The sequence below is a fragment of the Ictidomys tridecemlineatus genome, chromosome 10, assembly GCF_052094955.1.
Source record: "Ictidomys tridecemlineatus isolate mIctTri1 chromosome 10, mIctTri1.hap1, whole genome shotgun sequence".
Lineage (NCBI taxonomy): Eukaryota > Metazoa > Chordata > Mammalia > Rodentia > Sciuridae > Ictidomys > Ictidomys tridecemlineatus.
In genome coordinates, this window is record NC_135486.1 from 42,943,699 (window position 1) to 42,969,714 (window position 26,016).

General features: G+C 33.6%; 1 protein-coding gene across 13 annotated transcripts in view; it reads right to left on the reverse strand.

Annotated features, from left to right (window-relative positions):
* Positions 1-26,016, reverse strand: part of Ush2a (usherin) — a 738,328-nt gene that overhangs the window by 435,939 nt on the left and 276,373 nt on the right. The window lies entirely within an intron of this gene.

Sequence of the window (26,016 nt, forward strand, 5' to 3'; positions counted from 1 at the left end):
AAAGAGTAGACACGTTCTAAAATGTTTTTTTTCTCCTTGTGTTTAGAGAAATAATTGGGCATTTCTTATATCTCTAATTTTATTCATTCATTCAAGAAATACTTGAGGAACAATAGTTTATGCAACTACTAGTCAAGGCTAATCAGATACACAAATATATAAAATAGATATATATCATGGTCTGATACTCTAAAAATCTGAAAAATCCAAGTTCCGCATGAAAACATTTAGATTTTGTCTAAGTATGTTTGCAAGTTTAAAAATTATTCATAAAATAATATACTTATAAGGCCACAGAATGGAAAAAAGTTGTGAAATAATAAAGGCAAATATGAATACATTAGACTATATTAGAATTAACTTTTTTCTATGGAAAGACATGAGTAAGAATGAGGTCAGGAGTGATGGTACACACCTGTAATTCCAGCAACTCAGGAGGCTAAGGCAGAAGGATCCTGAGTTCAAAGCCAGCCTCAGCAACTTACTGAGGTCTTTAGTAACTTAGCAAAACACTATCTCAAAATAAAGAAAATAAAAAAGGTTGGTTGGGAATGTTGTTCAGTAGTTAAGCACACCTGGGTTTAATCACTGGCACTAAATAAATCAATAAGAGAGTGGAAAGACAACCAATAAGTGGGAGAACATATTTATGACATATATTTCTCATAACAAGTTACAAAGCCAGAATAAATATATAACAAAGGTGCTTAATGTTATTACTCATTAGAGAAATGAACAATAAAATGCAAAACCACTAAACATTTGGGAAAATAGCTAAAATGAGATTGAAAATACAAAACATAGCAAAATATGTACAGCAACTATGTATGCATATATAAAGAGACATATTATACATGACTAAATATAATACAAAATTATATTTAGCCTTTCATGTTCAGAACATTTGAAAAACTAGGGGTAGGAGGAACAAACTGCAACATTTTAAAAGCTATCTATGCTAAGCCCCAGGCAAACATTATTCTAAATGGAGAAAATTTGGAGGTATTCCGTCTAAGAACTGGAACAAGACAGGATGCCATCTCTCACCACTCCTATCAGCATAGTCCTTGAAACTCTAGCCAGGCAATTAGACAGACAAAAGAAGTTGAAGGGATAAGAATAGGAAACGAAAAACTATCACTATTTGTCCAGGACATGATTCTAAGAGAATACAAAGTAAAGAAAAAAACACCAACAGAAAACTTCTAGAATTAATAAATTAATTCAGCAAAGCAGCAGGATATAAATCAACACCCATAAATCAAATGCATTTCTATATATTTGTGATGAACTCTCAGAAAGAGAAATTAGGAAATATACCCCATTTACAATAGCTTTAAACAAAATAAAATACTCAGAAATCAATTTAAGAAAAAAGGTGAAAGATCTATTCAATGAAAACTACAGAATACTAAAGAAAGACATGGAAGAAGACCTTAGAAGATGGAATGCTCTCCATGCTCTTGGATAGAAAGAATTAATATTGTCAAAATGGTCATACAGATTCAATAAAATTCCAATTCCAATCCCAACAATATTCCTCCTAGAAATAGAAAAAGCAATCATGAAATTCATTTGGAAAAATAAGAGACTCAGAATAGCCAAAGCAATTCTTAGCAAGAAGAAGCATCACTATGTCAGATCTTAAATTATACTACAGAACTATAGTAACAAAAAGGCATGGTATTGGCACCCAAATAGGCATGTAGACCCATGGTACACAACAGAAGACACAAAGACAAACCCACATAAATACAGTTACTCCATACTAGAGAAAGGCACCAAAAACATGCATTGGCAAAAAGATAGCCTCTTCAGCAAATGGTGCTGGGAAAACTGGAAATTCATATGCAGCAAAATGAAATTAAACCACTGTCTCTCTCCATACATAAAGCTCAACTTGAAGTGGATCAAGGACCTAGGAATTAGACCAGAGACCTTACGCCTAATAGAAGAAAAAGTAGGCCCAAATCTTTATCATGTCAGATTAGGCTCTGACTTCCTCAACAAGACTCCTAAAGCACAAGAAATAAACTCAAGAATTAATAAATGGGATGGATTGATACTCAAAAGCTTCTTCTCAGCAAAGGAAACAATCAACAAGAAAAGAGTGGCCACAGAGTGGGAGACCATCTTTACCATAAGCACATCAGATAGAGCACTAGGTTCAATCCTGGTACAAAAACAAAGAAACAAAAAAAATGAACAAATCTGAAGCAGAAGTTCCTATTTGTTTTATGTGTGATTTTGTGAGAATAGGAAAGCATCTGTTTAATGTATCTTTCTTTTTCTCCAACACAGTTAATTTATATTCTGCTCTACAGTTCCATACTTTCAATGGATTGTCTTTGATTTTATGAAATAGAAGTAGAAAATAATAATTAGCTGATCAATTTCTTTCTGCATAGAGAGGACCTCTAAAATTGTGATGAACATCTGTGGTGATAGATCCTTCTTTTTTTAATGCTATTTTTATATTTTGCTGGAGATTCATTTTTGTTTATCCACTTATTTGTTCAATTATCTTATTGTCTTTACATTCAAAATTTTTTCTTGACTTAAATCTTAAATCTCCCTTGCTTAAAAATATGCCTATAATCTTTAAATGTATATTTTGTATAGATACAAGAATCCTTTTAAAATTAAGACTACCCTTTAAAAGTTATGCATTGGCTCTTTATAGCCTTTACTATGAGGTTAACCTTCCCCCCCCCCTTAAACTAGATATTGATCCATGGCTTGAGATAAGTCAGTCAAGTATATGAGTTTTAAAAAATCAACTGTAACTATTAGTCAATTTTGGGCAGAAATGAAATATAAAAGATATCAACTATATGAATAGATTAAAAATAGGGAAAAGTAGACAGTAGAAATAACTTGAATATTCTTACTACCCTTTTACCAAAACATACTATTTTTCTCAGAAATAAAGATCAACAAGAAAGTCATAATATTCACTCTCAGGAAACATGATCTATAGTGGAAGATCCAAACAAATCCAAATGAGTATAATTAATATACTGTGAAGACCCAATACAAGAGGGAAATGTAATTCACAGTTGTAACTTTTTTTGTTGTTGTTTTAATGACTGTCTGTTTAAATAAGATCAAAATAATGATCGGGAGGTCTTCACAAAGACATGAGGGCTGAGGTGGATTGTGAAGGATGTATTAGAATTAAGCAAGTAGACACTGAAGTGAGGTGTACTATAGAACATCAAATGATCGACATACGTAAATGTTCATGGAGTGAAATCATAGTTAAAGAGAAGGTACTTCCCCAAAACTTTCTTTACTGCTATCACCACCAGATTCTTTTTGTTGTTGTTGTTCATTAAAACAAACAAACAAACAAACAAAAAAACACCTGCTTCTACAGCTGCCTAGTGCTCCCCTCTTCATATCTTAAAAGAGAGTGCCAAACCAAAGTGTTGAGAGGGGGTAAAAGGTATTAGAATCTGGCACTATCAGTAAACCTTCCTTCAGGCACATTAACCCAAATCCATTGGTCTAAATGCTAAGGATATAACTACAACACATTTTTCAAATACTGCTGGGAAATGTGAAATAAATAGGTAGACCCTGAAATAAAAGCTACTTGTCCCGATCTAAATTGCTTTTTAACTCATAGTCAACAGAAAATTCCAATGCTATTCAGAAAGATATGAGTCAGTTTTAAAAAAAATGGCGATCAGAGAGCAAAGATACTTTATTAGACTAGTCGATTAAAATGGTCAAAGATTTATAAACAACTAATGAAAATAATGCAAATAAAATGTCAATATAATAATCAAATATATTTTTTTCAGGAGATTAACTGGGGTTTAGAAAATGTACTCTCAGTGCATAAACTCCTGAAAGTAAAAAGAAACTCTTCATATAAATCTACACAGATATTTTCTTATACTTGTAAAGACAGCAGAAGCTCCTTTACTTCATTATCAAATATTCCTTCTGTTTCACTCCCACTGTGTTCAACTGCTAGATGTATTTACAGTTGCCTATTTGGTACATGAGGGAATATAAAACATCAGTTTCATACATAAGCAACTCTATCTATATAGCTTCATTTGAATTATGCAAATTAGTTTCCCAATGGGAAAAGCTTTTTCTTTTTATTTGACTGCCATTAGGTGGTGCTAGAAATGTCTCCATTCATAAAATATTTATGGCTAACCAGCCCTAAAATACATGAATAACAAAATCTTCATTGATTGTACTAACAAAATAACAACAGAAAACTGGGCTAAAATATTATGAATGATGTGGTATTTTTCCCAAATGCCTAACTCCTTATCAGAATACCAAAGTTTTGTTATTTAATTAATCATATATTATTTCTTAATTTTGAAATCAAAATGTTCTCCAAATGCTTGGCCCCAAAAAATTAGAAAAACATTGGATAAGCTTTCTAAAAATTTTACTGGAAGAATAGATTAGGATAAAATGTAGGGTAAAAGAGAGAAAAATTAATAATGAGGAGTTTTAATGGGTAGAGAATTTGAGAGACCTTAATTCTAAACTTGATAAATCAACAACAACAACAAAAAAATGCTCTTTCATTTTTTAAAATAATCCTCTATTTCCTCTTTGAAACAATAAAAAACTGTAACTATCTAAATATTAATATTATCAGGGCTGATTATATTTACAGTCTCCAAATGATGAAGATACAGAAGTAACCACAAATGGTTTTTGAAACACACATTTGCTATGGCTTTCATTTTCTGAAGAGAATAGGCTTCAGGTTCATAGTCTTATATAGTGACACTAAATTTGATGATCTGTAAAAACTGTAGTAGTTTGTGAATTTTTAAATAAAATGGAATTTTCATCTAACTGTATTTTATTTCTGAGTTCATTGCAACTGACTTTTCAAGCACTTTGCTTCCTTCTCATACTTCATAGTTTTGCAATAATTTTCAGGCTAAAAATTTCTAGCATTTGGGGGGGGGGATTTGACCAGGCATTTCTGGGAGAGACCAACTAGCATCAGATAATTCTAATTAATAACTTCTATTTAATTCTAGTTTTTAATTTCTATTTCCAGAATGAATAATGCATTTGATCTTCTTTCACATTATTGTTCTCTATTTGTCTTTTTTTTTTTTTTGCCATTTGCTTTACACTTGGGAGTTTCATCTTTATTATTGATTTGTAATTACTCTTACCATATGGAGGATATTTCTTTGTTTGTCCTATATTACAGCCATTTACCACTATATCCCACTTGTATTTTATTTTGACATACAGTAAAAGAGTAAACTATATTCTAGTTTTTCCTAGTTATTTAAAAATTTACCAAGAAACGCATATTATGAGGCAGGAACTTTGTTTTATTTACTTCTGCATTTTCAATATCTTGAACAATGGCTGCCACAAAATATTTGCTGAATCAATATTTAATGGAATGCCACCTTAAGCATATTAAAATATATTCTCATGAGTCAGTCTCTGTGCTATTGTCTTCCACTGATGTATGTTTCCTTTAAGCAGAATATTATATTATTATTATTATTTTCTATTTCCAGTATCTGACGATGACCATCTTCTCAATTTTATTGTTTAAAATTATCTCTGAACTTTCTAATATTGAAATAATTACAATCGTTTCTTATTTTCCTTAAACAGATCCTGCCCAAGTTTTGTCAGCTTATACTAGATATTATAAATACTGTTACCATTATAAATCAGGTCATCTTCATAATTCTTATTGCTAAGTCATATAAAATATTTATTTTGTGTGCTTATTTAAAATTGGCCATCTTATTGTTATTTTTTTTTTAGAATAGGTTTTGGTTTTCTTCTTTTTGGTATAGATTCATTTTCTGAAGAATCCTGATAATTTTCTCTATTCCTTTTTAATAACCATACATCTTATTTCTGCCTTAAGACATTACTATAATCTCCATAATAATGTCACGGTGGAGTGAAACATTATTTTATTGTCCTGGCTTAATAAGAATTGATGACTTCTTTTTTGCTTTTATTAGTGCATTATAGTTATATAGTTGGGTTTATTTGGACAAAATTATACATGTGTAGAATTTAATTTACTCCATTTCAGTTCCCACTTCCCCTCTACTTTTTCCCTCTTCTCCTCTCTTCCCCTCTCCTCCTTCCTCTATTCTACTGGTCTGCCTTTCACTCATTTTAGTTGGTGCTCTATGGAGATACAGAAAGGTGGAGAATTGATAAAGTGTTTAAAGCATTAGGTGGAATGTTGACTGTTGGTTTGTCTAACTATAATTCTTGTCTTAGGTAACTATGCTTCTGGTCCATGTTTTACACGTTTTTATTTCTTCTCTTAGCATATGCTTCTTGACTAGCTATTCTAGGAAAGCAAGGCAAAGCTACAAATGACTGCAGTGCATTTCACATTTTTAAGAAGCTTTAGGCTAAAAGAGGGAGAAGGAGCAGTCAGGGGATATTTTCAGAAGAAGAAACATTTTAGGTGAGTGACACACCACAGAGAAATGGGATTCCCAGTGGAAGGAACCACCAATTCAAACACTACCATCAAGAGTAACCAACAACTCAAGTGCTCTAAAATGCCACCAACTGGCATGAGAGAGCAGCTCAGATGGTTTCCTCCTCTGAACAGTTTTAATTTTAACTACAAATATAGAACTATAGGCCCATATGTGCAGGAAGTTTTAGGTAAAAATTTATATAGATAGATATAAAGATAGATATCTACATCTGTTTACATAGATATTTACATAGATATATATGTGCTTACATATATATACACACACACACACAGATATATTTATCTATCTATATCTGTATGTATATATCAAGAGAGATCTATTTAAAAACAGATACCAATAGAACTCTCTTTGTCCAGATTACTCCCCGAAGTTGCTGTTGTGCACCGATATTTATGCGATCATTATTGTTAAATCCAGATTTCACAAGAAAGACTTCTTAAAAAGATACATTTTTAAGCAGAATGCATCCACCAATATCTAATAGATATAAATACCCTTTCTTTTATACATACTATATTCAATTTCAATTATCTTAATTGATATAAATGCTCTATCTATTGCATATATATATACACACACACACATATCTATATATATAAAATCCTCTTTGAATTTATTTTTAAAAAGATGTTGTACCTTAAAGTCATGATTTCTAAAATGTGAACTGAATGACATTGTATTATGCCACAACTTAATCTAAGTATGAATTGTGACCTATTCAAGATACTTGTGTATTCTATAGAGCAAAATTTAGAAAAATTTAGTATGCACTTTGGTTTCTGAAATAGTTGCTTTATTACATTGTCTTGTTAAACGGTTAGTATTTCACAAGTGACTCTAGTAAATGAATCATTTACTCTTAAAGAAAAGTATTAGTTATTAAGATATCTTTAAATGAAATGCAATATTTATTATTATTTATTATTTCTATAAAGTTTTAAAAATAAAACTTCAGACATATATTTATTATACTTATCAGTTTTACCTTTGTGTTTTATATCTCAGGGAAGATAGGTACATGCATACATCCATGTACACACATATCCAATTCAGTATTTGCAGTTCATATTTACATATATACATAAACATAATATTTCATGGAATTAAATTTGTATTGATTCATGTCCAATGCATGAAATATCAAAAATTATTTTTAAATTTACTAAAACACTCTATGGTTTATTTTTTTTTATTTTTTATTTACCTGGAGGGGGTTGCCAGGGATTGAACTCAGGGACACTCAACCTCTGAGCCACATCCACAGCCCTATTTTGTATTTTATTAGAGACAGGGTCTCACTGAGTTGCTTAGCACCTCGCTGTTGCTAAGGCTGGCTTTGAATTTGTAATCCTCCTGCCTCAGCCTCTGGAGCTGCTGGAATTACAGGCCTGCCCTGCCATGTCCAGCCTATGGTTTATCTTTCAAAACAAGCATTGTGGCAAAAACAATTCAGTAACTTGCAGCATTGGTAGAATTGCTGAGTGGCCTTAAACATGGAAGGACTTAGGTGGTTTGTATGATCAAGATATTTAAAGAAATCAACTTTGGGCACTTTAGGTAAAAGCCCTCTTTAATAGCTACCTCAGTGGCTCTCAAGTAGTTGAACCAATATGGTACTATTTTGGACTACTTTAGAGCACACTAGGATCCAAGAAATGCAATCAAAAAGAAGAACTATTCTTGTTCCACTTTCAAATAATGTACTATTAGCTCACAATGAACTCACAACATCTACTTCTGATTTTGAACCTACATTTTGAAGATAATATTAGGGTAACATTAGAGTTTTTATATGGAAGAATCCTGCCTCTTCTTAGAATAAGGGCACATAAAATGAAGGAGCTGTCTAAAATTAAAACACTGAAAAGCAAACCAAAATGAGCAGTCAAACAATACTTACACACCCAGAATATCAGACTGTATTCAGGGCTTCTGGAGACCAACAGTCAATCATGAATCTAGTTGTGAGTGTACTAAAAGAATCATATCATACTCCTTTTCATTTAAATAGAGAATGGAAAGAATGGAGATGGTCCTGAGTTTACAGGTGCTAACTGAGCATACCCACAAAATGACTAAAATTATGGCCATTCCAAGCCCACCCCACTTTGTTTTTCAGAAGTAGAAATAGGACAAGAAGTTTACTGGCTGCCTAGAATCACAACTAATTAGGTAATCATGGATTAGTAAACATCAAGTATTTTATTAAAATGGCATTTGGAGGGACTCTATAGAAAATAAGGGTATTTTAGTAAAATAGACCAGTCTTCTCTTTCTAAACCAAGGAGCACTAAACCATAAATGCAGTTGCATTGCAATACTTAGTCTCCAAACATATATTTTGAAAAAAATTAAGATTCCAGTAAATTCAGTAAGTGAAAGAGTAAAATCGGATAATTGCTTCAGTAGCTCAAATCATTGTATAATCAATTTTATGAAGAAGTGAATCTTTACAAATAACTGAGCATATTCTTGCAACTTAATTTCACTACCTTTCATTCACATTAATATGGGAATTAAGGACAACATATTTTCATAGCAACGCATCTATTTGAATTTGTTGATTAACTCATTTCTAATATTTTAATAATTATAAAAATAGTAGGTAAATTCAGTAAAGCAAGTCAAATTTGTTTTTTTAAAAATCAAAGAAATGTTTGCCTTTTGCAGACAAGTCGACTTACAAACTTTTTTTTGTCATTTTAGTTAATAAAATTGCATCTGCTCTCAATTGAACCACTTAAGGAAAGAATTGGAAAAAGGTTATGATATAATTTACAGTAACTACCTTGTACTTATGAGAGATCCCAGTTGAACACTTAATCCCCAAGATGCGCTAAGCAGGATGCATTGTCTGGTCCTTTCCCTGATCTCCAACTTACAGAAAGTGAGAGAATATTGTCCTCTACTTTTACCCAGTACGAAATATAAAGTTTTCAATAGATATTTCTTAAATATCTGCAAAACTCCAAGAACAACAAGGGCTTCAAATGGAGTACTTTCTAGACTTTCCTATGAGAACAAACCATAGCAGTCTCATCAGCACAGTTCATCTTCTCATAGGTACAGTCCACTTTGAGTCAGAATTTAGCTTTCTAAGTATCACTTGGATAGTCTAAAATACTATTATATAGATTATACTCAAAAGAGCAGATTTTCAAAGCAATAGGCATTCTAAATACGTTCCTTTAAATCTCTACTATAATTCAACTTCACATATGTGAATCTGGATAAACTAAGCATTTGAATTAACTGAAATAGTTTACATACAGGATCTTAAAGAAATTTCACAGAAATTTTGAGGAGATACTTAGTTAAACAAAGTAGAGCAAGTATATAATTTCATTTCATTAACAGAGGTGCTTCTCATTATAGACCATCTTCTGAGAATCTCTTAGCAAATCTATTGTTCCTCCAAGTACAGTCAGGACACAGACCACTAATGGTGCTATCTGTAGGTAGCAGGTAATGAATGTTTATGTGGTTTTTTTTCCCCATCATGCAATTTTGTTCCTATCTACTGAAGGCCTTAGTTTGGAAGGAGGCTTATTTCCAAGTGCAAATTTGATCGTTTAACTTTTCCTCCATATGCCTTAAGCAAGAATTAGTTGCCTAGAATGTAACTACTTTTTATTAAAAAAGAATAAAGTCATAAATATTTGTCTAATGTTAATTTAGAATACAAAAGCACCATTTTTTTAATGGTCTGATTACATGGTCTAAAAACTGATATACCCATTTTTCAGTCTTTCAAGATTATGTGAACCAAAAATGAAAATTTTGTTTCAGATACTAAAAATAGTTTGACGTGTGACTAAAATATTGAAAAACAAGTTATTTTAAAGCTTAAGATAAACAGTAAAGAGCATCATATTAAATAGGAAAAGAAAGGACTTTATTATGGCTCTATCAAAGGGTAAAAACAACAAGCCAAAACTCTACAGTTTTATTTCCCAAAACATTAACAAATATATCACTTTTTATAGGAAGTGTTGGATCAAGTTTTATTGAGGCATATGAATTTGATGGCAGCATCTTATAAAAACATTTGAATATTTACTTAAGAAATAAATATAGTGAGAAGAAGATTGTCACATTTACATAACTAGAAATAAGCCCTTTATTTGGCTTGGCTTATAACATACACTGGTTTCAAAACAAAAAATGTGTACTGTATTTGTCAAAGATTAGTATAATTTCAAAATATTTTTAATGTAACACTAATAATATTATGTTAAAGTTACAAAAAGGTTAACTAAGTTAAACTTAAAGGTTGAATGTGAGCTTACCTTTAGTAATGATAAATTTATGGATAAATAAATACAAAGTACAAAACCTCATCTGATCAACTAAAGTTGAAAGCAAAATGAAAAAGAAAATCACCTTGATTTAAATTTTGTTCCTTTTTTTCTTTTTTAAAACAATTAACTTGATACCTGCTCTTATTTTATTTATTTATTTTTTTGCCACCCTATTATACTCACCACTGGTAAAACAAACAGGACATTTTAGCTTTAATCTTCTTACTACATAACCCAAATAACTTCAGTCATGTTTGCATTAATGCTGCATTAATCATGTTGTTGCGTATTAATGAGTTTTCAGGCTATGCTAATTACTGTCATAGATTCTGAAGCAGCCCATTAAATATACAAATTACAGAATTAAAGAGCCAGAGCTCTTCATGATTAATCTCTAAATGGAGAAAAACTAATGATGTCTGTACAAAGTTTCTCTCTACTTTTGGCTGAGTGAGCCCAATGAACAATCAATTAGATAAGAAACTCACGTATTATACAATTTTGTGTGGGTTGTTTGTTCCAACAGTGTGCATCGCTTTATATTTCATAAAAATTCTACCATCTTTGCCTGTCTATTGTCCTAAATATCAGACACATCATTCGATGTTGAGCATAGTTTGGAATAAGGCAAGTTTGGACTGAATGAACTCCAGTGAGATTCCAAAGTACAAAAAGGGTGTCAAAAAGCATTTCCATCTAAAAGGAATTGTCAGGGAGAAGACCTCAAACACAAAACTCATAACGATAATTTTGTTCACAAGAACAAAATGGTAATGTTTTGCTAGTTTAGTTAGTCTACAGGAATTGCATCATATCCTGGGTAATGTTGTCTAGTATAGAAGATCAGATCTGGAATGAAAGGTTAAGTCAGAGCCTTAACCTTTCAAGGATGGGCAGCTTACACCCAGCTGTAAGCCCAGGAGGAAAGTGCCAATCTTAATCATACGTGCAGGAAGTGTGCTAAACTTGTGCTTCAGTCTAACTGTGATACAACAGATGGGCCTACACTAAAGAAAGGGGGAAGAAATGGGGCTGGATGAGACCAATTTGGACTGAAAGACAAACACAACAGCTAAAACTTAGAAAACCAGACAGGCAAGTATGATTTGCGTGTAGCACAAGGGATATATGTTGTAGGATTCTGGGGTCCACAGATATGCACACCTGTAATCCCAGTGGCTTGGGAAGCTGAGACAGGAAGATCCTGAGTTCAAAGCCAGCCTCAGCAAAAAGCCAGGCACTAAGCAACTCAGTGATAAACACACACAATATGGCTGGGAATGTGGCTCAGTGGTCGAGTACCCCTGAGTTCAATCCCTGGTACCCCGCCAAAAAACAAAGATGATTGTAGAGTTAGATTTTAGTCTGGAAGTTCAGCTTGACAAGAACCAGGAAGCATTGATCTGAGTTCAAGGGTAGTGGGCAGGTGTCCAAGAAAATGAAAGGAGTCAGTTACTGCAGCCAAGACAGACAGTGAGACTGATGGGCATGGATCTGGGGGGAGGTGGCAGGAGGCTTATGTCAAAATTTGCAAAAGTCAAGGCCAGATTCTTCAACAAGATTGGCTTTCTTGAGAATCTTAAAGCATGAATCTGGATCTTCTGGATGAATTCAGCACTAACTAGCTTGAGGGAATACAGTAGAGTGGACCTGAAGGTAGAGGTTTACTGATTCCAACCTTTGGAAGAAGAGGGCTATAGAACAGGAATCAGAGAATTTGACAACATATTGCTATTTTATAAAACTATAGAAAAATACTTTCTGTGAAGGTCAAATATATAAATGTCATAATAATCTTGGATGTGAAAAAAATCTAGATATTTAGGTTTAGTTGACATTGAAATAACTGAACACTGAAAAGAGGGCAACAAGGACAATACCTTAGACTCAGGGAACTCAGGCATGTTTAATATACATTGAGCCAAGATGTTAGGAAGACCTTGTATTTGTTTCTCCTGTTTCATTGATGCCTCTCATACTCATGAGAAAACTGAAGCTTGGAAAGATTAGCCAGTACTAGAGAAGACAAAAATATAAATACAAATAAATATACACAAATACAAATAAATAAATACAAGTTCAAATAAAGTTGTGGCTTAACATGTCACACAGTGAGAGTTCCCTACATTGACTTATTTTTCTTTCACTGCCTCCTTTGCAGTATCCAGTCATTTCAATGTCCAAAAAAAAAAAAGTGACTATTTTTTTAATCCTGTCTCTTTCCCCTCCATGAATAACAATTACAAAGTTTTATTGTATGCAGGGGCTCAACAACTGTTGGCTGTAAAAAATACAGAATGATACAGAGTAGGCAAAGAGTAAGTTCTTGCTTACACACATTAAGTTCTGTAAAAGAGAATTGAACAATCAAAGAATTTGCTGACCATGTTCAGTAGCCAATGGATGAGCTTTGTGACACTGGTTCAGCAAAACCTATAGTCCTGTATGCTGAGCATTTTTAAGAGTTATTGTCATTGCTATGCCTTCAGGAGATGTGCAGTTTTAATCCCTATAAACAACCAATTATGTATTTATTGAGGTCCTTTCACTCTTTCTTCTTGCAAATCTATTTTTTGTATGCTTTTCCTTTCTTCCTCATTATTGGAAGTCTGAAAACAGGTGCAGTTACCATGTTTACCACATCATTCGTTTTTAGGCCAGTTGTTACAGTGCAGCATACACAATGGAAATTCAATCAATGTTGCTGACTTACAAATTCAAGTGCAAAATCATTACAAAGAACAAGATTCAAACTCAGTAACTTACATACTATATATACACATGCATGGAAAGACAAGCACTGGAGTCTAAATAGCCAGGCTAAATATAAGTTAAACACCTATATAATATATATATTTTTCTGCATGACTTGTACAAAAGAGAGATGACTTGTACAAAAGAGAGATGAGTCATATATTTTTTTCCTCACCAAGAAGTAGTACAGTGACCCCACAGCCCTACACTTATCTCCTGTGTTAATGACTCAACAGTCATAAACCAGGCTTGACTAAGTTCAATAAAGAAGACCTTTCACAGTATTCTAGATTTCTTTACCCACACAAAGGCAGGGCATCCATCAGAGACATTCTGAGTATCTTTTAGGCTGAAATGCTGATGTTCTGGGTGGTAATTTAAATAGAAATCTTTTGTCGCTTTAGCAGCAATTGTATAAACACAATGTTGCCCAGGCAGAAAGTAATTAAATTGATAGAGGAAAGAAACATGACTTGAACTGGATAAAATACAAATACATCAAAATTAAAGTCAGTGTAATGAGCTGAAACACTGCAAATTTAGACAACAGCACATTAGCCAAAGCACAGAACCCTTCTCAGGCAGTATCAAAGCTGACAGAAAACACAATAAGTTGGAAACCTGTAGTGAAAAAGGAAGTGTATTGATCAGATGCCACATATAGTGAACAGGAGAATATATGTGTGTGTGTGTGTGTGTGTGTGTGTGTGTGTCTGTATATATATATAAATCTGATAAATGGGTCAGAGAAATACAATAGCCAAGGTAGACATATAACAAAAAGGAAAAGGGGGAAACGTCTCCATCGAGAAATACAACAAGACAAAGCAAAAGCTCAGAGAGAAAGAGAGAGAAAGAGAGAGAGAGAAATAAAAAAAAAAACAAAGAAAATAGAGCCATTCAAGTCAGGAACTCAGCAAGAAATGCAAGTCATGACAGAAATATAAGATCAAGATAAGAACATATTCAACCTTACACCAAGTTTTAAATCAGAACAACAAACTCAGCAACAAATCTGCCAAATGCTAATGGTTCTAACAAGGAGGCAAGAATTGAAAGTAAGAAATATACCACATCTCACCCAGTAATGTCCACTATGCCATTTCCCCTAATTATTGTTGACATGGTGACCTTCTCCTGAAGGGACACACACCAAAAACTCAGTATAATTAAGGGTTACCAGTGTAGAGAGAGTTTTTTCATGTGTCTTCTCCAAGACCATGGACAGCGACACCTCATTTATCTAGCGTCATTAGGTGATAAAATAGATTGCCTGCATATGTTTTTAGTTAGCAAAACAATATTCTTTTAAAAACAAAATTATAATGACCTCAATGAAAATTTTATAACACATCTCCTTGTTTCCTAGAGTATGGTGGCTATGCTTTAAGCTGTCTGTGATTCAATAAACTCACACCAAACTAACAATTTTAGACTGTCTTGAATGAGAATGAAATCTTGAGATCTTAAACCTGAATATCAAAATGGCCCTAGGAATATAAGAATCAGGATATCTATGTTTTTAATGGTTCCTGTTTCTTCCCTTGTTGTCACTGAATCGATTTTATTTAAGCAAATGATTTTAGAAACCCTCATAGATTCATTAGTAAGAAAGGCCATTAAACATCATCTAATCCTTGAGCAGCACTGGGCCTCCCTCTTCTGTCAGCAAAGCCCCTATCCGCTCTCTGTCCCTTTTCACTTCCCTTGATGTTATAATTTTCTAATCTTCCATGTTCCAGAAATAAAATCTTAAATTTTTCTCTAGAGTACGAGAAAATTGGGTACATGCTGGGAGAAAATTAGGGAAATTCTAAAGAGCAAAATGAAGAGAAACACTGCACTGGGTAGTGTACCCATTTTGGTAGATAAACTCCAAATATTCAACTTGATTATTCAATGGACTTTTTGCCCAATACCATAGTTTTCAACCATACTGCAAATAGTCTGATTTGCAGTAAAAGTAGCCTCTGAATAAACATTGCTATCTCATCAGTTATTTATTATTGTATTTAGTGATCCTACTTTCTTTATACTATAGCTATGAGAAACCAAATTTCAGGACAAAGAGATATGGTGGCAAAATCACTGAGCTGGAAGTTCTGACTACCAGGAGAGACTTTTCTCTTGATGTAAATAAATCACTACAGATTTCCTGGCCTCCATTTCCTCATCTGGGGAATTAGGAGTGGGAGTAGCTGATCTCTTCCACAAGGACTTCATTCAATTAGCTATTTGGCATCATGTAGACATCATCTAAGAATGGCCGAGGTCTTTCATCACTGCAAGACAGCTGCCAATTTAACTGAATCAAAGAGCATATGATGTGTTAGGTTAATTTTTGCAACTTTAGAAATTTACATTTCAAAAAATGTGTTTTGATGCCTTTCTTCCTAGCTGAAATAGAAATTCGGTCTAAGGATTTATATATATTAGAAGACTTCCTTTAATAGTCCTGCTAATTCTTGGAGACTCAACTCCTTTTCTCACCCTCAACTAAGAGCTGTTGAAGGATCACTTTGTGTCAGCGTTAGGCATTCAATCAGGAATCCTCCAAATAACCATGTTACCCCAATTTCTGTCAAAGGAAATTGAAGCCAGAAGAGAGTACACTTAACAGAAATAAAAGTAATTTGTTTCTAGTAAGCCCACAAAAGCAGACTTACCTATTTCTGCTGAAAAAAAAAATGCCAGGTAACACTAAAAATGCACATGATCCATGATCAGCTCACTAAATTTGATTAAATAGTTTTACTTACAGTTGAAAGCCTTCACTGCAGGAAGTATTTCATTGGTCAAGTGTGTGGGGATAGTTATTATTTAAGAAGCTATTGTTAATTATGATAATCCAGGCATATAGGAAATGCAATTCATGATGTGATTGGTTGGAATAAGCTCTGATTACTAATATAGGTTTGATAAAGATAATTCCATAAAAGTTTATCACTTCCTAAGCCAGTGTTTACAAAGGGCATGAGAGAGCAGTGAATGCAACAGTTTTCAGATATTAACTATCTTAGCTGTGAATATAGGTCTCCAGAGAAGTAGTTTACATTAAGAAATATTTCAAATGTTTAGGTCTCTTAACAGTCCAAATTGTTACTTTGAACTTTCTGGGAGTCACTGGAGCTCACATCACTGTACTAACAATATATTTCAAAGTAATAACTGAGTCGGGGCAAAAAGGAGGAAAAATCTTAGGCTAGATTTTTAGTGGCCTTAAGATGAAAATTCTTTTTTTTAATATCAAGTTCTTTTTATAAAGTACTTTTCAGATGGCTGAGATGCAGAGGAATATTGTTTCCTTCCCAGGCAAGAAAGTGGTAGTAGAGACTAGTCCCTTGGGAACCCCTTTGGATGTATTTCCTGGAAGTTAGTTGGAAAGAAAGGTCACATATATTGAATCATACATATGCCTCCATTGAGAAGTCGATTATTGGATCCATCTCATCTGTCCTGGCCAGCTTTGGCAATCCTTTCCCTTCTTTATCTGATTTGTTTCATGAGACAACCCTCAGGACAATGTTGCCACCTCTACTACTGGCATTTTTACAGAGACTTTGCTAATATCCATCTGTGCTGCACGCCACTTACAAAATAATAAAGGGTGATTCTGGAAAATTACCCAAATTATATGTCATTTCACAATCCAAAAGTAAGAGGGAGAATTCAGACAAAGCATCCATGAACCTAAAAATCAGTGAATGGAAGTTAAGTATCAAAAAAAATCAAATTAAATGTTGTTGTAGCAAAACTGTCATTTACCCTGCATCCTTTTATTATTTTTGCTTTTATTTGTAGCATAGCTCCTGTTCCTTTTCTTGGAGCCATCACAGATCCTCGGTGTGTCAGAAGAATGATTGGGAAATAACTGACAACCAGATTTGCTATCTATATTCTAAGCAAAAGATGCTGATTCAGAAGTCAGTGTATTTTTAAACTTTCTGTAGTTGTCAACTCAGAAGATGCAACTCAGGATGAATAACCTCAGGGACTCTGGAAACTTTTGAGAAAATCACTCTAACCTAGAAATGAGGTGAGATGTTTAAAGTTGATAACTTTGAGGGCCAAGAATTTGAATACCACAGTGAACAGAGCCAGGTGAAGCAACTATCATGAGGATACGGCAGGTACGTTTTATTAGGTGATGTCTGGTTCCTTGTCATTGCAGTAATTTTTCCTCCAGTTTTATTTCTCCCTATCTTAATGAGATAATAATATATAGCTAAAAAGTTGATTGATATCCATCTATGCTCAGTATCACATGAGATTTTTTTTTCATCTAACTTACTTCTTAAATAATTATGTGATTGAGATATGCTTTCCTTAAAGATTAAGTATCTAAGGTTTAGTGTTTGATTCCAAAGGCATAAAGGGTAGGTATGAATCCATGTCTTTCCACCATCAATTCCAGTATTTGGTTTTTAACTTTAATATAAGTGACTGCTTAAAAAAATCTGTACTATTTTGAGATTAAGCTTCTAAAATTATAATGCTTTTGATATCACTCCCCTGAACAAACATTGACTAGGTGCCATGTAAAATCAACATAGATAGAAACGTTTCCTCCTCTGTAGATTCTTTCAAAAACTTCCAAACTATGAACTTTCCCTAACTCTCTCCTATTATTTCCCCCAAGAAAATGGGTGAAGCAACCAGCAAAGGACTAGCGTTTTATATAAACTGATGTGTGTGTCATTTCTCAAACTTGCTCTTTGCTTGATGCCTTTATCCAGCATTGCCCCTCTCTTTAGAATATCATACTTGATTCATTTGTATCTCTAGGAACATACCCATTCTTCACCGGGTTATCTCTTCATACCTTCTTTGTAAAGCTCTTACGATAATTCCAATTGGGTATATTTTTAAATGGATAATAAGAAGCACTTAAATCCGTAGTATATGTCAGGTGCTCTTCTTGATCTCTGACACAAATTAAAATCTTATGTCCTCACCACAGTTCAGATAGGCACAGCCATCACCACCTCCACCACCATTCCACCCATGGAAGAACATACTCACAAACAGTACTGTGGCCGAGATGGCATTTAAATTCACAGAGCTCAACCCAGAAATCTGGTAGGTTCTCACAGAATCCACATCCATAATCACTGTATGTTCTCTCTTTCATTCCTTTGACATGACACTTATCTTTTTCTGCTCTTATATGTTACTTTTTTATCTCTTTTCCTAAACTTGAAAAAGAAGAAGCATTATCTTATTTCCCTGTCTAGACCCTTGTCCTGGGAAGACTGCCTTTTGAATGAAAAGAAGAAATAAGTATTTTACATTCACTCATGCTTAGGGTATTTTGCTGCCTTACAATTACTTACCTATTTTTTTTAACTGAAGGCCAAGAACATATCATGCATATTTTGTACCTATTTTACAAATAGGCATAGCCTTTATAGTACTGAGTATCAAATGACTTCTCCATAGCTTTTTGTGAAATTGCGTTGCTTTGGGATATGAACCTGGCTCCAGCCCTCGGCAAATCAAAGGCTACCCTTATTTCCATCTTGCCTGTTTCGATTTGTGGTCTCCATCCTCCTTGTAGCTTTTTTTCCCCCACCACCCTTGGCCATAAATGTAAAGAGTTTCACTGTATGGTTAGAACTAATGAGATAATAGACATTACCTAGTAAATTTCTTCTGTTGGCTGAAAAAACTGAGGCAAACTAACTTTCTATATATAATTAGTTTCAGTGGCCTTGCTATAAGATCACATGACATGAAGTTGTCCTCTGCTAGGCCAGGAGTGCTGGTGATGGTATTCCATCTGGAAATTATCTCCCTGGAGACATAGGGTACTTTAGATCATCATTTCCTCTCCCATATAGAGTGAAGCCTGCTCACCAGTGCTTTTAATCCAGGAAGAACAGAATGGCTAATCCATGTTAAAATGTTAAAGACTGATAAAAGCTTAATGTGTTTTCTCTCCCGGTGGGATAAGAATTCATTTTTAATAGGAAAGGCATATCTTCATCCTCAAATTCCCAAAATGTTGATATGTGAAGCTCTGCTGAGAACAATATTAAAATAAGTGCAATGTGGGCTGGGAAAGGGTGAAAGAGACTTCTAAGGTCAAAGAAGCTTAGCAAATGCCCCCTTTATTTTCAAAATTCACCATGAATATTTACTTACATGTCAAATATCCCAGAAATCAGGCGACAACAGTAACAAGAAGGATAATAAACACAATAAAAATCTGCCTAACTTAACACAATATCTCTAAATTTATTTAACATTAAATTCATTTTGCATTTGGATCAATCTTCTATGGAACAGAGGTTTGGGAAGGACCCCATACTCTACAGAGTAGTTTGTGTTAAGATGATCAGCTCTATGACCCTCTCAAATCATATCCAACAGAGAAGTCTCAAATTCTGTCTACCTATAAGAATAGCTGAACTGGGTGAATTTACACCAAATGACAGAGGTAGAAGTCATCGGGGATGGTGTTCATGGCAGAACTCCAGAAGGAGAAGCTGTATTAAGTGCATATTAAGACTCAGGACACCAGAGGATAAGTATAGGGCTCTCTCACTGTCATCGATGACAGATGGTCAGTTCTCTGTGCTGAGGAATAAGAAGCGGAGGGAGGAGAAAGCATTGAGCCCAGAATGGAAACATGAGGTTGTGTTCATTTCCTGTTTAATCCTCCAGAAACCTATTATGTCCTTAACTTAATGGGAATTAAATTAGCACCTAAGTCTATTTGTTTTTTCATATCTTAGAGAAAATAAAAATAAAAGGCTATTCTTTTCAGGGCTTTGTTTTGATTTTCATTTTATTGCTTAAAATATGAATGATTACCATGTATATGTCTGACTAATTCTGAATGATGATAATCAGGAAATCTCTTTTCCTTTTTCAGTAAGCTCACTGATAGCTTAATTTCTTTTTTTCCATATTCCTTTCACAGAATCGTGGATTTATAGAACACTGAATATTATGATTGATTACAATATTTGTATTGTAATGAATCAGATGATTGGATCTATCATGTTGCTTGTAGGATATCTGCTCTGTGTTGTGTTTTTCTGTCTTGCCAGTGAACACTAATGCAGAGTTGTTTTGACTTAGAAATATTGAAAAAATATAATTAAAGACAAAAATTATTCTCTGTGCTTTGTAAAAACAACTCTTGATTATCAAATTATAACACCCTATCTAAAGTATGAATAAATTCAAAGTTTAATTTCTAACTCAAAGGAAAGAATAAAAAACATAAAATTTATGAAGATTCCTTCCATATTCTTATTTTAAAATGAAGAGATGTATATAGGTTGATGAAAGAATAAATTCACAGAAACTTTTAATAATATATTGTAATAGACAATGAAAAATGGAAATTAAGAAGACATTAGGAAACAATATTAATTAATTACTATGGAAAAAAACAGCAATGTTCTGGTTACCAGAACAGGGCAATAGATATTATTTTAAGAAAATAGAAAAGAAAACAAATTCTCGTTGAATAACTGAATTATTATGATTTAAAAAATCATGGAAATTGGTATTTAAAGCTTATACGGTGAATGTGGGCTCTTATGAAACCAATTTTGTCAAAGTGACTTAAAACATACCTTTGAAAGAAAGAAAACATAACTAGATAAAATTCTCCCCCATACTACACTTCTTTTGTCATAGTGGAATGAAATTAAAGGCCACACACATTACAAAAAGAAGATATTTTGTTCATAAAATAGTTATCATTGCCTTCAGAAGTAGCCAAACATATCCATAAACCCCTGCTTGACTTAATTATGATTAAACAGACACTGTGCCTATAAGAACTCTAAAATACAGTTGTTAAGAATGGAGGAAGATAGAGATGCTAACATGAGTTTAAGAGCGAGGCCCATAGGGAAGGAGCACAAACACATAAAACTTTAACTGTTTGTTTAAAAACAATATAGTTTGAGTGTGATTTTCTCCATAGCAACAGTGGCATTCTCAAAGTAAGAGGTCACAATCTAACCATCAGGATAGATATAACTCATTCAAAGAAAGAGCTAAAATACTGAGAAGGGAAGGATAGCAACTGCATACCTCTGCTGCAATCATGTAGCAGAGGCAATCTTCTGTCAATATGTCTTGCAGCCTGAGATATTTATATATTTGAATTCCACCTCTTTAGTGAACTACCTATATGACTTTCAACCTTACTCTTCTTCCCTGAATCTATCTCATACATTCAAACGTAGAATTAAAAGTGAAGTAAGCAACTTACTACATCATCCAGGTATAAGCATAAGATATCAAAGGTCAAGATAGTAATCTATGTCCAAAGATGAGCTGCCATACGAACTCAACCCTTTTACCAATTCACATTTGATTTTACTCTTTCTGTGATTTCCAATCTCAATTACATTAAACTCAGACTAACTAGCCAATCACCTGTTCTCACAAACAACAAAAAGCATAGATGTTAGAGCTAAAGGGAGGCATTTATGATTATTAACTATAACTTCCAGATTATACAGTTAGAACAATAAACCAAATAAGAAAATGACTACTCTCAATGTCTCTTTTCCACTGGGAAAATATACACATGAAAACAACTGCACACTGTTGGCATATACTCAATGATATAGTCATCGATTTTTTAAGAAAGGTTAAATCATACATGCATCTTAATATTCTAAGCCTTATCAATATAAGCAACCATGAATAGCAGAAAAAATAAAACAAATGATTATAATTTTTGCTTGCTGGGATTCTACATTTATAGTTCAAAATTGATTTTTTTTGTGTATTGAACAATGAGTTTCTGTCAAGCCTTCCATTAATGATTAGTCTTTAGTATATTCATAAAAAAATACACATGAAGTCTATCATGCTATGTGTTTTATGTGATTACTTTATCATATTGTAATAGCTGGGAAGACAATTGTGTAGCTTTGATTAATATCAAAGAACTCTCTTGCATATTAATACCCTCATAAAGCCACATAGGAGAATGAACAATAGCTTGAGTTGGTGAACTGTGGTTGTCACTGGAAATGTACTAAAATCAGCTGGAGTTGATAATGAAGCTACTGTCTCCATGCTACTCATGTCTGAACCCAAATATTCTCAGAGAGACTTAAAAGAAGAATGTTATGTCATTTCTACAAGTACAAAAGACCTCACACTAAAATCAATTGTCCAACAAGTTACATTGCATTTTCAGGATGAATTTCAGAAAAAAAACACACAGTATCTTTCATTAAGTGCTAGTTATTAGAGCTTTTAATGTGCCTTCCAATGGCATTGGCTTCTATACTGTGCAATGCTATATTTGCAAATATCATCATTTTCTACTGAATTAAATGTAAAGAGTTACTTGGAGAATACTTTACTCTTCTCCTTGATAGGTTGGTTATCTTTTCCTGAATCAAAATAGTTATTTACTTTCCTATCAGTTATGCAGAATGATTGTTGCACCGCCCCACCCCCCATACATAAGTAAAAAATACAACCTCATTTGTAAACAGGCTTCTTGCAGATATAACTAGTTTAAATGAGATGGGCCTGAACTGCAGTGGGCCCTGGTGTTATTATAAAGAATGCCATGTGAAGAGACAGACACTCACATGGAGAAAACATCATGTGAAGATAAAGGCAGGGGTCAGAGTGATGCAACAGAAGTCAAAGAACACCAAGGCTGTAAGCAAACCACCAAGACCTAAGGGAAGAGCTGGAACAGATTCTCCTTGAGAGCCCTCAGAGGGAACCAACACCACAGACAGCCTGATCTTTGACATGCAGCCTCTAAAACTATAAGATAGCAATTTTATATTGTTAAGCCACCCAATTGTGGTGATGTGTTATGGTGGACCTAGAAACCTGGTACTTTAGCAATTATAAGAATAAAAACTAAATGTGTCAGGTACTGTCATCAATGCCATAAAGTACAGCACATGCTGCACAATAAATTATTTTTAAATTTCAAAAGTGGAAAACTTTGAAATATATGCACATATCTATCACATACATGCATATAGAGCATAAAGTTCAAAAAAATAAAATATTTCTCAATGAAGAGGCATGCCAGAGAGAAATTGTTGGACAATTTATTTTGGTTAGGACTCCCATATCTATAGGCTGAATTGATGAATGTGGAAAAAAAGAGACAGGAGAACTATTATCAGTAAAGACTGATTGAAAGATGCACCTCACACCCCACAACCTTGATTTAAAATTGATGACCCAATTCTCTCAGAGCTCCTTGTTGATATGTAAAATATGTTCCTTTGAACTGCAAAATTATGGCCTTTTAAAGATGTGACAGGGTCAGACTGCAAATACAAAGTGAAATAATACATGATTATTTTGCTCTATTCATTTTACTTATAGCATTTCAGTCTTACATAAAAATATGTTTCTAGAATCAAATTATACTAGATCATTTACTAGAATAACCTTTATTGATAAAGTTTTCAACGTGACTCTGTGTTGCTAATATAGTTGGATTATATCAATCAAAGATAACATATTTTGAATATAAAGGACAGGAAAGTTGCTTCCATATAAAGAGGAATCAAATCTACTAAAGAAGTACCTATAAAATCTTTATGATTTTGTTCTAGTTTCCATTAAATAATTTGCTAAAACACTTTTTATGATATGTACAGAGAATATGATTGTGTTAGAATCAGTTTGTTTTGTATGAAACATGTAAAAATCAATCCCATGTTGCTACCAAATTATTAGTTTTGAAAACAGGAAGGACACTTCACTCAACTTTGTATGCTGGTATTTAGGATAGCGGCTAACAGATAGTAGACCTCTTAACAAATAGTTGTTCAAATGTGCCAGATGACACTTCATATTGCTCAAAAACACAACATTCAATTGAATAAAGGCAAAAAAAAAAAAAAAACAAGAAAGAAAAAAAAAGTTTGGCACAGTATGTTAAACAGCTTGCAAAAATTAAAGTTTGTTATCTTGGTCCTAAGAAGCACTATTGTTATGTAGTAGGTGCAACTATGGCTTCAACTGCAGCCCTTTTTCATGGGTGATGAGCTTCAATTAATTTTAGCACACACTTCCCTGAGGACACAGGCAGAAGATCTTGCTACAGTGGTTTTCTTTTTCTTTTTTTTTTTTTTCTTTTTATTTTTCCTGGCATTTTCCAGCATACCAAGTCCTCTCTTTTGGCTCGTCTGGGCTTTTTATTGACCTTTTTACTGACTTTCTATCTGATCACTTGATGGACTTTTAATTTTTATTTGACTCTGTTCTAGCAATAACATGTAGATTCTATCACCTATTTTCTCTGTGCTTCTCACTCAGGGCAGAATAGCCTTCTTTAGTGAAAGGAATGGGCACAGGTCACACGTAGTCAAAACCTAGAAAGATTTCAGAAAGTCGACTCTAGGTTTGAGTGGAAAAGGATAAAACAGACAGGAAACCAAACAGCAGATGAATTTTCTTAGTTAAAATTGGATATAAATGAACTTTTAAAAAGACATATGGTTTTCCTCTTGCTATACCAAACCTAAAGCTCCATGTCCAACTCCACCACCTTCCCAAAAAAGCATGGTCACCTTTATCTGTAGCACCATTCCCATCACTGTCTCATCTTATTATCTATTTACATTCTTCCAATTCTGATCATTCCCACCCTCCTTTATTCTTTCATCTTCTCAGCTTCATATTTGCTTTAGTTGCCAACTGCTGAGGAATTCAGCCAAGGTCAGGAAGCAAGTGTGGGAATTCCATCTTCCACATTCTGTCCATTTTTGCTTAGAATGGACTCTCAACTTGCTTGAAATTGCTCCCAGGGGTTTACATTTGCCCATGTCACCACGTTGGAGCAAAATTCATCTCCCATACCCTAGGAAAAGGCTGTTAAAAATCTTGAAGTTATAATGGACCCTTGAGTCTTAGCTAACTCAAGGTGTTGAATTTTTCTTCCCTTCTGTAGGGAAAAAAAAAAAAATCTTCCTTTTTTTTTTTTTTTTTTAATAGTTCCAGGACTACATGGCTGTGTATTGCTATTAACTTCCAGATTGAATGCTCAATATGCTTGATGATAACACTAATAACAGTCAGTGCTTTATCACCTGGAAAATAGACAAAGTAAGATGCTGCATTAGAATAGACCATGGTGTTGATGTTTATTTTGTCTTTCTAAAATGTACTTCTAAACAGATTCAGTTCAGTGAGTTCAAAACCTATCAGCCAGATTTTTTATAATATGATCCTGCTGTTCAGTACTTTTCCAAGTTTTCATTTACATAAACATTGATCTTCCAATCTCATGCCTTATCTAAAAAGCTTGCAAGAGTCATGCCCTCTCTCTTTACTCCTCCCAGCTTCTGAAGCTTGTGTAAGTTTCTCAATCATATCTGTATACCAGCTCCCACCTCTAACCCATGCATCTTCAGGACACATATGGGAATTATTTTCCTTATGGAGGGGAGCAAATTCAGCATTTAAGTAAACATAACACACACAATTAATCAGAGGGCAAT